At 43.2% G+C, this 9,652-nt stretch overlaps 1 pseudogene; it reads right to left on the bottom strand.

Moving 5' to 3' along the window:
• Window positions 1-6,591: 6,591 nt before the first annotated feature.
• LOC129034363 (U6 spliceosomal RNA) lies at window positions 6,592-6,690 on the bottom strand (annotated as a pseudogene).
• Window positions 6,691-9,652: the final 2,962 nt, after the last annotated feature.

Genomic DNA, 9,652 nt, shown 5'->3' with positions numbered 1-9,652 from the left:
TCAATTAGCTTGCCCAAGATCCTACAGCAGGGAGTCATGGAACTGGAATTGACACCTGAGCCTTCCCACCTCAAAGCCTATAAAGTTTATTCAGGCACACATTTAATAACCATGTTAAGAGACCCTTGAATTCTTTTTTTAATTTATTTTAAGCTTCTTAAACATATTAGGTTGGTGCAAAAGTAATTGCGGTTTTCACTATTAAAATTAATTAGGTCGATGCAAAAGTAGTTGTGGGTTTTGCCATTACTTTTAACGGCATCAAAAGTTTACTTTTTGCCATTCCTTTCAGTAGGAAAAACCGCAATTACTTTTGCACCAACTTACAATAAAATGCGTAGGTCTTAGATGTTGAGATTGGTGAATTTTGACAGTTACAGATACCTGTGTAACCACCACCCAAAGCAAGGTGAAGAACATTTCATTCATCCCAGAAAATTCCTTTATTCTTCTTTCTTATCAGTCCCCCACTCCCACCCACAAGGAACACATTCTGGCTTATGTTTCCTTGGATTGACTTGCCTACTTCAGATTTCAGACAAATGTAGTGTGTGTTCTGTTGTCTGGCTTCTTTCACTCTGCTTGTTTTTGGAACTCATCCATGTTGTTGCATGCATCAGTGATTTGAAGAACTATGAACTTAGGGGTAAGAAGCAGATAAGTATGATGTTGGTAATATAAGTATCAAGGGGCCGTTCTTGTTTGGCTTTCTGAGAGCCTGACCTTTATACTAGTCTGCCTGAAGCATGTATTTACCTGAGAGGAAATTGGGACTCGCAGCGAAGAAAAGCTCAGGGAAAGACCAAAGCACACAGGTTTTCCTCACATGATGACTGTGGCATTAACTCTTCAACATAATGGATCTGGAATCACATTTTGGACAATGGCTTTTTTTTTCAGTACAATATCCTTTTATCCAAAAAGCACACTACATAAATATGCTACAAGCAGTGATATTTTGACATCTAAGGCAGGCAAAACCACACTCAGAATTTAGTTGACATAACAGTGTCTCGCAGAAGAATATCATATGGAAGAGATCTGAACTGTGCACCTGTGCACCGTGCTTGCACAGACTCGGTGTGCCTTGCAAATGTGAACCCGGCGAGAGAGAGAGGAAGAGCCAGCACCTTCTATAGCTCTCAGTTTCTTGTACATTTGTGCTATTCCCACACTGCCAAGCACTCTTGTGCTCAGCCTTTATTTTTCTGTAGCAATGTTAATCTGTATATAGCTTAAAGCATCGTTTGCAGGCAAAATAGTTGTCAGCCCAAAGGTTGAAAAATGGATGAAGTAAACATGAAGAAAGAATAAGCCTTCCAAAGAATGATGCCCTCCCTCAACTACTCTTGCTCCTTTGGTGAGTTCCAAAAACCATTATTACCTTGCATTTTATGTACAAACCAGATTCCTCTACCTTTGTGTTGTTGTTTATTACTTGCATTACTTACTTTTATTGTTCAATGGATAGAGTTTCCTACCTGTGAAAATTATCTGAGTATCTTGGTTTGGAGGACAATGCATCATAATTTTTTTCCATTAAAATAAATGGGAAAAATTCCTTTCATTAAATGACTTTGTCCTTAGCAGCAAGAATTTCAGGAATGAATTGGGTGGTTAAACAGGGATAGGTGGTATCAGACTTCTGATTTTCAAAAATGGGATTTTGCACCATGGCAGTTCTCTGGAATTGTTTTAAGTCCTTTTGTCAGTCCTGTGGCATATAAATCGGGTATTTACTTAAGTAAATGCAATGCAGATGGAAAGGAGACCCACCCAGAGGTAAGAAGGAAAGGGGGAGGAGAGAAAGTCTAAGATGCTCAGAAATGGCAATTTCCTCTCACAGGCTTTGGCTTAGAGAAGGAGGGGCGGATCTGGAACTCCGCCTGCCCTGTGGCAACCTGGGCATCAGCTACACTGAGGAAGGCCAGGCAAGGCCAGAATCCGGGCAGTCCAGGCACTTAACTTTCACTCAGATTCCACATGGAATCAGCTCCTGGCTGGAGCTCAGGGGCCTGACAAGGGTGTCTTGGCAGAGGCTGAAGAGTTTCTGCCCCAATTTGTGGGAGTTGAGGTGCGGGCCCCAGGCAGGGACACTTCTGGACTCTGAAGGTTCAGGATCCTAAGTCACACCTGCCACAGACTTCAGAGGACATTTCCTGAGGGACCCAGGGGGAAGGACCTCGCCTCAAGGACTCTGCCTCCTAGGCAAGTCCCCGGAGGCCCCCCAGTGACTCCAAGGGCTCCAGATGCCAAAGCAGAGGGACCATCAAAGGGAAACGCTAGGACTCTCCCTCAGCAAAGTCCAGACTCTGGGGGCTCTGCAGGACAAGGGACCCTGGATCTTCAACAGTGAAATTAGGGAGAGGCAGGTGGGGTGCCATAAATTCAAAGCTGCTTAAGAAACCAATCCGTCATTTGCCACGCATAGACCTTACTTGGATTCTCATTTAAACAAACTATTAAAAAAAAATTCTTAAGACAGTTGGGGAAATGTAATGATGCTAAGGAATTGTTGTATTTCGCATGATAATTGCGTTGTTTTTTTAAAAGAATTCTTAGAAATACATTCTGAAACACTTGTGGATGAAATGATGACATTTGGGATTTGCTTCAAAATGATCCAATGGGAACAGGTGAAACCTCGCTGGGCATGCATTCATATTGTTGAACCTGGGCAAGAGGAACACAAAATTTCATTATATTATTTTGTCTACTTTTGAATATGTTTGAGGTTTCCCATAATAAAATATTAAGAAAGAAGGGAAGGAGGAAGGGAGAAAGGGAAGCGGAAGAGGTTTCATTATGCCTGCGGAGAAGTAAGGAAGCCCGTGAGGGAAGCTGTCTTTCAGCCTGGAAAGCTGCTTAGGATTCTGGCCACATCAGGAAAGAAGGGCTTTTAGGAGGAAGAGAGAGCAAAGGCCTGGAGACACATCCGAGGGCACAGCAGGTGGAGGTGGAGGATATGGGTGGCAAGGGTGGGAAGCAACTTAGCCCTGTTGTGAAGAGCTGTGGGCCAGGTGGATTCCACGAGCCGTCTTAAGACTATGTGGAGGTTTCGAGCTGGGGATTATCCCACAAGAGCTGGATGGGCGCAAGCCTCCCTGGGTGTCCTGGGGGGCCAGCAGGCCAGCTGAGGCACTGTCCCTGTTCTGTGCCTCTACCAGAATCCATGCAGCAGCTTGGTCTGAGTTATCCACATTACTACCTGTGCCTGCTCGCCCCACTAGAGTAAAACAGGTGTCACCAAAGAAATAAACAGTTATAAGGCCTGAAGGAAAATTAGGTACAACTACAAAGGATTCTTTGCATGGAGAGAATTGGGGGACAGGGCTGGAATGGGGGAAGAAGAAAGGACAGGCCATTGATTTTGCTTCTTGACTAAGCAACAGAGCCAGGGGGATTGTGGCTGACCGCAGGGGTGCACTCGGCCTAGAAGCTAGGGTGTGCTGCTAAAACGCCCAAGTGGAAATCTTCTATCTGGATCACATTTAAAATAAACTCTGATAGGTTGTCTTGTTTTCGTTTCTATTCTTTATTTATTTAGGATTTATTTAGTACCTGTTTCTAAAAACAATTTATGGACTCTGCTAATACTAATTTGCAGGTTTTCTTGGGAAATGTTTAGGTTCTGAAACCTCAATAAATGTTCCAGCCCTGGAAAAATATGCTAATTTGTGGTTCACATTACTATTATATGTTCAAAAATAGCTTAATCGGCTGGGCGTGGTGGCTCACGCCTGTAATCCCAGTACTTTGGGAGGTCGAGGTGGGTGGATCACAAGGTCAGGAGATAGAGACCATCCTGGCTAACGCGGTGAAACTCTGTCTCTACTACAAATACAAAAAAATTAGCTGGGCTTGGTGGCATGCACCTGTAATCCCAGCTGCTTGGGAGGCTGAGGCAGGAGAATCACTTGAACCCAGGAAGCGGAGGTTGCAGTGAGCCGAGATTGCACCACTGCACTCCAGCCTGGGCAACAGAGCGAGACTTCGTCTCAAAAAAAAAAAAAAAAGAAAAAAGAAAGAAAACTTAATCAACGAATGTTTTAAATATCGGGATAATAGAGAAAAAGAAGTTAAGGGAGAAATTGTGTTTCCACCTACATTTTACATGGCCTGAAAATCTATGGCTGAAGAACTCAAGATGTCACAAAGAAAATAAGCTTGGGCAATATCTCCCCTACACAGACATCAAAAGGGCCTTCTAAGCACAAAAGAGGTAAGTCTAGGAGAAAAAAAATTAGAGGGCTCTACTTCACAGAATGATTTTGAGTGTCTACTATATGAAAGGCAAATTTTGCTTTACTCTGATATTCATCAATTTTATAATTTTCCTTCTAATATTTGAGAGTGTGACGTTTCCCTTAGCCTTTGACTTAAAGAGGTGGGCACATTGCTTGGCCATCTCTCTGTGGATAGGACCTTCCTAAAAATGGCAGCCCCTTGGTGACCTCCCAGCTTCCAGGGCCTGGGGGTGGTAACAGCCTTTTAAAAGTTCCATCCTCTGGGGATTTGAAAATACAGCCCAGGCCATATAGAGAAGAGCAGAGTCCTCAATGGGCTTTGGATTCAGACAGAATTTCATGGCTGACTTGGGTTTAGGGAGGTCATTAAACCTCTAGGAGTTTGTAAGGATTAAATTAGAAAATGTAGGTTAAATATTTAGCCCAGCATCAGGCACATGGTGAGTGCTGAGTAAACGGGATCTGCTGTTGTTATTATTATTCATTGTTGTTATTGCTGGCATTATTATTTTATGGGCATAACAAATGAGCTGGCAACATCAGTACAAACTCAAGCCAGAATTTGACACGGCCAAAATAAAACCAGAGCCAGCAACCCAGCAAAGGAGCTGGTGCTCAACAGGCCTTTAGAGTCCTCTCTCCAGCTGTGGCTGGCCGGCTGCCCGCTCTCCCTGCTCCTCTCAGCTCCAGAGAAAAATGGCTTTTAGATAAAGCTCCTTTGAAGCCGGGAACTCGCTGTTGTGCCTAAGCCTAGGGACAACCCCCAAAGGTGGTTTTTTTCCACTCCTGTTGATGGACAGTCTGCAATATACATATCAGCCACATTCATCATTTTTCTTTTGGGGGCCTGCTCAAGGAGGGCTTGGTTAGTCTGTGAAGGAATTCCAGAGCGAGCAGGTGGCCTTGCATCTGAGAAAGAGGAAGCTTGTTTCGGGGCCGGACAAGCGAGTGTGAAACTTCCTGCCGAGGCAAAAGGGGGCAGGAGGGGTGCAGATTTCTGGTGGGAGATTTACGTGGAGCAGGTGAAAGGACCCCAGCAAAAGGTCTCACCTCTCCTCTGGTCAAGGTAGACTTCCATGTCCTGCAGAGAACGAGCATCTCCGGGGCTTCTGATAACTCAGCCCCAGAGGACTCCATTGGCAGAGCCCACTTCAAGCTGGTTATTGCTCAGAAAAAATTCCAGGGCCCTAAACCCTGAACGGGCTGCCTTTCCTCAGAGCCAGAGGGAACGGCAAAGAGGACATGCCTTTCTGTTCTTGATTGTTTTAAGAGAGCCATGTGTCCAATAATTAGGTTCTGTGAAAAAGGAGAGAGAGGGGGAGAAGAAAAGACGACTAGAATGCAATGTTCTCCCCTTAGCTTGCGTAAAATTGTATAAATAAGACTTCTCAAGCGCAGTTTAGAATAAAAAAAAAGAAAAAGGAGTTGTTTGCTCCAGAGTGTGGTGTGGTGAGGCGGCGTAGGAACACGTGGATGTGACTATCAACTTTCATCGTCAAACAATCCTTCTCCCATGATTTGACAGCGAATCACCTCCTTACTGGGAAGTGAGTTTCATTTCAAGCTCACATAAATAAAAAAAAATGGGCTATAACCCTTTTATGGAGTGAGTGAAAAATGTTTTGTGTAGGTAATTAGAGCATAAACTAGAATTCACCAGGTGCTTTTATATCATTTCCATAAAGTTTTATTGAATTAAGATAATGATGTTTTGGATTTATATGCCATATTTCTTCAGAGGGAGCAAAACACATTCATATATATTTCCTTGATTTTTAAAAATCCCAGTGAAGTAAGACCCAGAAGGCACTATCATTCCTATAAAATAAAGTCTATGTGTAAAATGTTTCCGTTTCTCTTTAGTATACTAAGATATGTTTGAACACTGTAAGAAATGCTTTTAGTCACAAAAGAATGCCCTTATAATTGGTAGGAACACTTTAATTTTATTATGTGATACTGCTTTATAAACTCTTTATGGCTCTATGAATTCCAGCTTTGAAGCTGCACCTTCTTAAATCCTACTTTCTCCCTTTAAACAGCAGTTTCAAAAATAATCTTTTTGAATATTTAAAAGATCAGAGGAACTGTTTAAATCCCTCTTTAAGACAGGAACATGATCGTGTAACAATCCCCCTCTTCAACAGATGCCCTAAATATAAAATAATTATTGCATTTTCATTATAAAAAAGAATTTATTAGACACCATTCTAGTCACTCTAGTGAGCAATTTAGAAAAGGGGAGTATTTTTCCTCTTGGGGGTTTTACCAGAGGGGAAAAAAAATTAATAGAATCAAAGATGATCAGGGGATGTGTAAGTTGGAGTGCAAATGTGTTCTTTTTATGAACATGGACTGCTGCACGAATTGTGTGTCATCTTTGTGCGGGGACCATGCTAATCTCTGTATCATTCCAATTTTAGTATATGTACTACAGGAGCAAGCTTTTGTGTTCTTAATGAAGAGGCTTTCAAAATTGAGATGTAATTTACATGCCATAAAATTCACCTTAGTGAAGTGTACATTTCAATGGCTTTTAGTACATACATGAAGCCACCCAACCATCATCAGTATCTTCTCCCAGAGTATTTCATAACCCCCAAAAGAAACTCCGTGCCCATTAGCTCTCACTTCCCATCTCCTGGCCTCAGCCCCTGGCAACCACTAATCTATTTTCTGCCTCTATGCGTTTGCCTATTCTGGAAATTTCATACAGATGGAATCATACAATTTTTTAGGTCTGGTTTATTTCACTTAGCATGTTTTTAAGGTTCATTCATGTTGTAGCACGTATTGATACTTCATTCCTTTTTATGCTGAGTGATATTCCATTGTAGGATATGCCACATTTTATTTATTCATTCATCAATTGATGGACATTTGAGTTGCTTCTACTTTAGTGCTAGTATGAATAATGCTACTATGAATATTCATGTACAAGTTTTGTGTGGACATATGTTTTCAATTCTCTTAGGTATATACCCTAGGAGTAGACTTGCTGGTCCTGTGGTAACTGCGTTTAACTGAGGAGCTTCCGAACTGTTTCCCATAGTGGCTACACCATTTTACATTTCCACCAGCAATGACTTAAGAAGTTTCCAATTTCTGCACATCCTTGCCAACCACTGTGATTTTGATTGTAGCCATCCTAGTGAGTGTGAAGTGGTATCTCATGGTATCAAGAGAGTGACCACTCAGATCATCAACAAAGGTTTGCAAATAGGTTGTAATATTTTTCCCCAGAAGACCAAATACCTACTACTTAATTGTTGCATATTCTGCAATTTCCTTCTTCCTTTTTTTTAAATAAATGTTTTCAGCTTTTTTTGTTGTTGTTTGAGATGGAGTCTCACTCTGTCACCCAGGCTGGAGTACAGTGGCACAATCTTGGCTCACTGAAACCTCTGCCTCCTGGGTTCAAGTGATTCTCTTGCCTTAGCCTCCCAAGTAGCTGGGATTACAGGCAACCCCCACCACACCTGACTAATTTTTTTTTTTTTTTTTTGAGACAAAGTCTTGCACTGTCGCCTGGACTGGTGTGCAGTGGCGCGATCTCGGCTCGCTGCAACCTCCACCTCCCAGGTTCAAGCGATTCTCCTGCCTCAGCCTCGTGTGAAGCTGGGATTACAGGTGCCCACTACCACGCCCAGCTAATTTTTTGTATTTTTAGTAGAGACAGGGTTTCACTATGTTGGTCAGGCTGGTCTCGAACTCTTGACCTCGTGATCCGCCTGCCTTGGCCTGCCAAAGTGCTGGGATCACAGGCATGAGCCACCACCCCTGGCTAGCTTTTGTTTTCTTTCTTGATTTCTTGGAAAGGAAGCTGACAGGAGAAAATAGAAGAAGGATAATCCGAATAGACCTATGCTTCGACATGCAAAATATGCTTTGCAGATTTGCCCTAAGTGGCTGTGTGCAAGAGTAGGAAGGCCACATTCCTAAGTCCACAGGGAGGAGCTGTGGGGGCATCACTCATGCTACCTGGCCCGGTAGGAGCAGACAGGCTCTTGGTAACATATGCAGCACCAGAGTGCCAACGCTGCACCAGTGTCCATCTCCTCCGTAAGAGGCATGTTAAGACTCTCCAATGTGCAGCAAGCATTGCTACCCCCCTCCAACCAAGGTAAGTAATGGCCCCAACTCAAGTGGCCTTTAGCTCAGGGGAAGATTCCTAAGATAGGTCTTTAGTCCCAAATCTTGCAGAGCTAAATGGCCTTTTGAGGAAGCAGGAATTTCAAAGAAGAGTTGAAAACTGGGCTCCCCTCTGAATCCAGCCCTATCGTCCCATATAACTGATATTTATGGGGTTTTTTTGTTTTGTTTTTTGTCTTATTTTGTTTTTGAGACTGGGTCTCACTCTGTCGCCCAGGCTGGAGTACAGTGGTGCAATCTCAGCTCACTGCAACCTCCACCTCCCGGGTTCAAGCAATTCTCATGCCTTAGCCACCCAAGTTGCTGGGATTACAGGCACCCGCCACCACACCTGGCTAATTTTTATGTTTTTAATAGAGGCAGGATTTCATGTTGGCCTAGCTGGTCTCAAACTCCTGGCCTCATATGATCCACCTGCCTCAGCCTCCCAAAGTGCTGTAATTACAGGCATGAGCCACTGTGCCTGGCCTGTTTTTTGTTTTTAATGAACCTGTTGCCCAGGCTGGGGTTCAGTGGCCTGATCATGGCTCACTGCAACCTCAACTTCCTGGGCTCAAGTGATCCTCCTACCAGTATAAACATTTTTTCTAGATCATGTTCAAGATGCAACAGGATCTTTATTTTCCTATACAAGTCAAATATGATATGCATGGGAATTAAATTTGTAAATTATATTTTTTGTTTTTTAAGACAGGTTCTCACTCTTGCCCAGGCTGAAGTGTGATCACAGCTCCTTGCAGCCTCAACCTCCCCAGGCTCAGGTGATCCTCTGACCTTAGCCTCTCGAGTAGCTAGGGCCACACATGTGGTGGCATGCACCACCACACTTGGCTAATTTTTGTATTTTTTGTAGAGATGAGGTTTCACCATGTTGCTCAGGCTGGCCTCAAATTCCTGACCTCAAGCAATCCACCTGCCTCAGCCTCCCAAAGTGCTGGGATTACAGGTGTGAGGCATCATGCCTGACCTTTATGATTTTCTTGAATAAACATAAAAATTGACACCCCCATCTTAAAACTTGAAACTTATTTGTCTCATCTGGGTTCCTTCTTCAGGAAACTGACCCTTAGGCAAAGGACTGAAATTCACCAGATCACTGCATCCAGACAGTAAGACACCAGTCGCTTTATTCGTTTTCCTTACCCTTCCCTAGTTCCTGTTTTCCCACACACAATTCCATTCCTTCCCAGCTACATAAATCCCCAGTTTTAGTCCATTGAGGAGATGGATTTGAGACTTATCTCCCATTCTCC

The sequence above is a fragment of the Pongo pygmaeus genome, chromosome 2 (assembly GCF_028885625.2).
Source record: "Pongo pygmaeus isolate AG05252 chromosome 2, NHGRI_mPonPyg2-v2.0_pri, whole genome shotgun sequence".
Taxonomy (NCBI): domain Eukaryota; kingdom Metazoa; phylum Chordata; class Mammalia; order Primates; family Hominidae; genus Pongo; species Pongo pygmaeus.
Note: the sequence above shows the minus strand (reverse complement) of the source record. Positions and strands in the feature narration are given on the sequence as shown.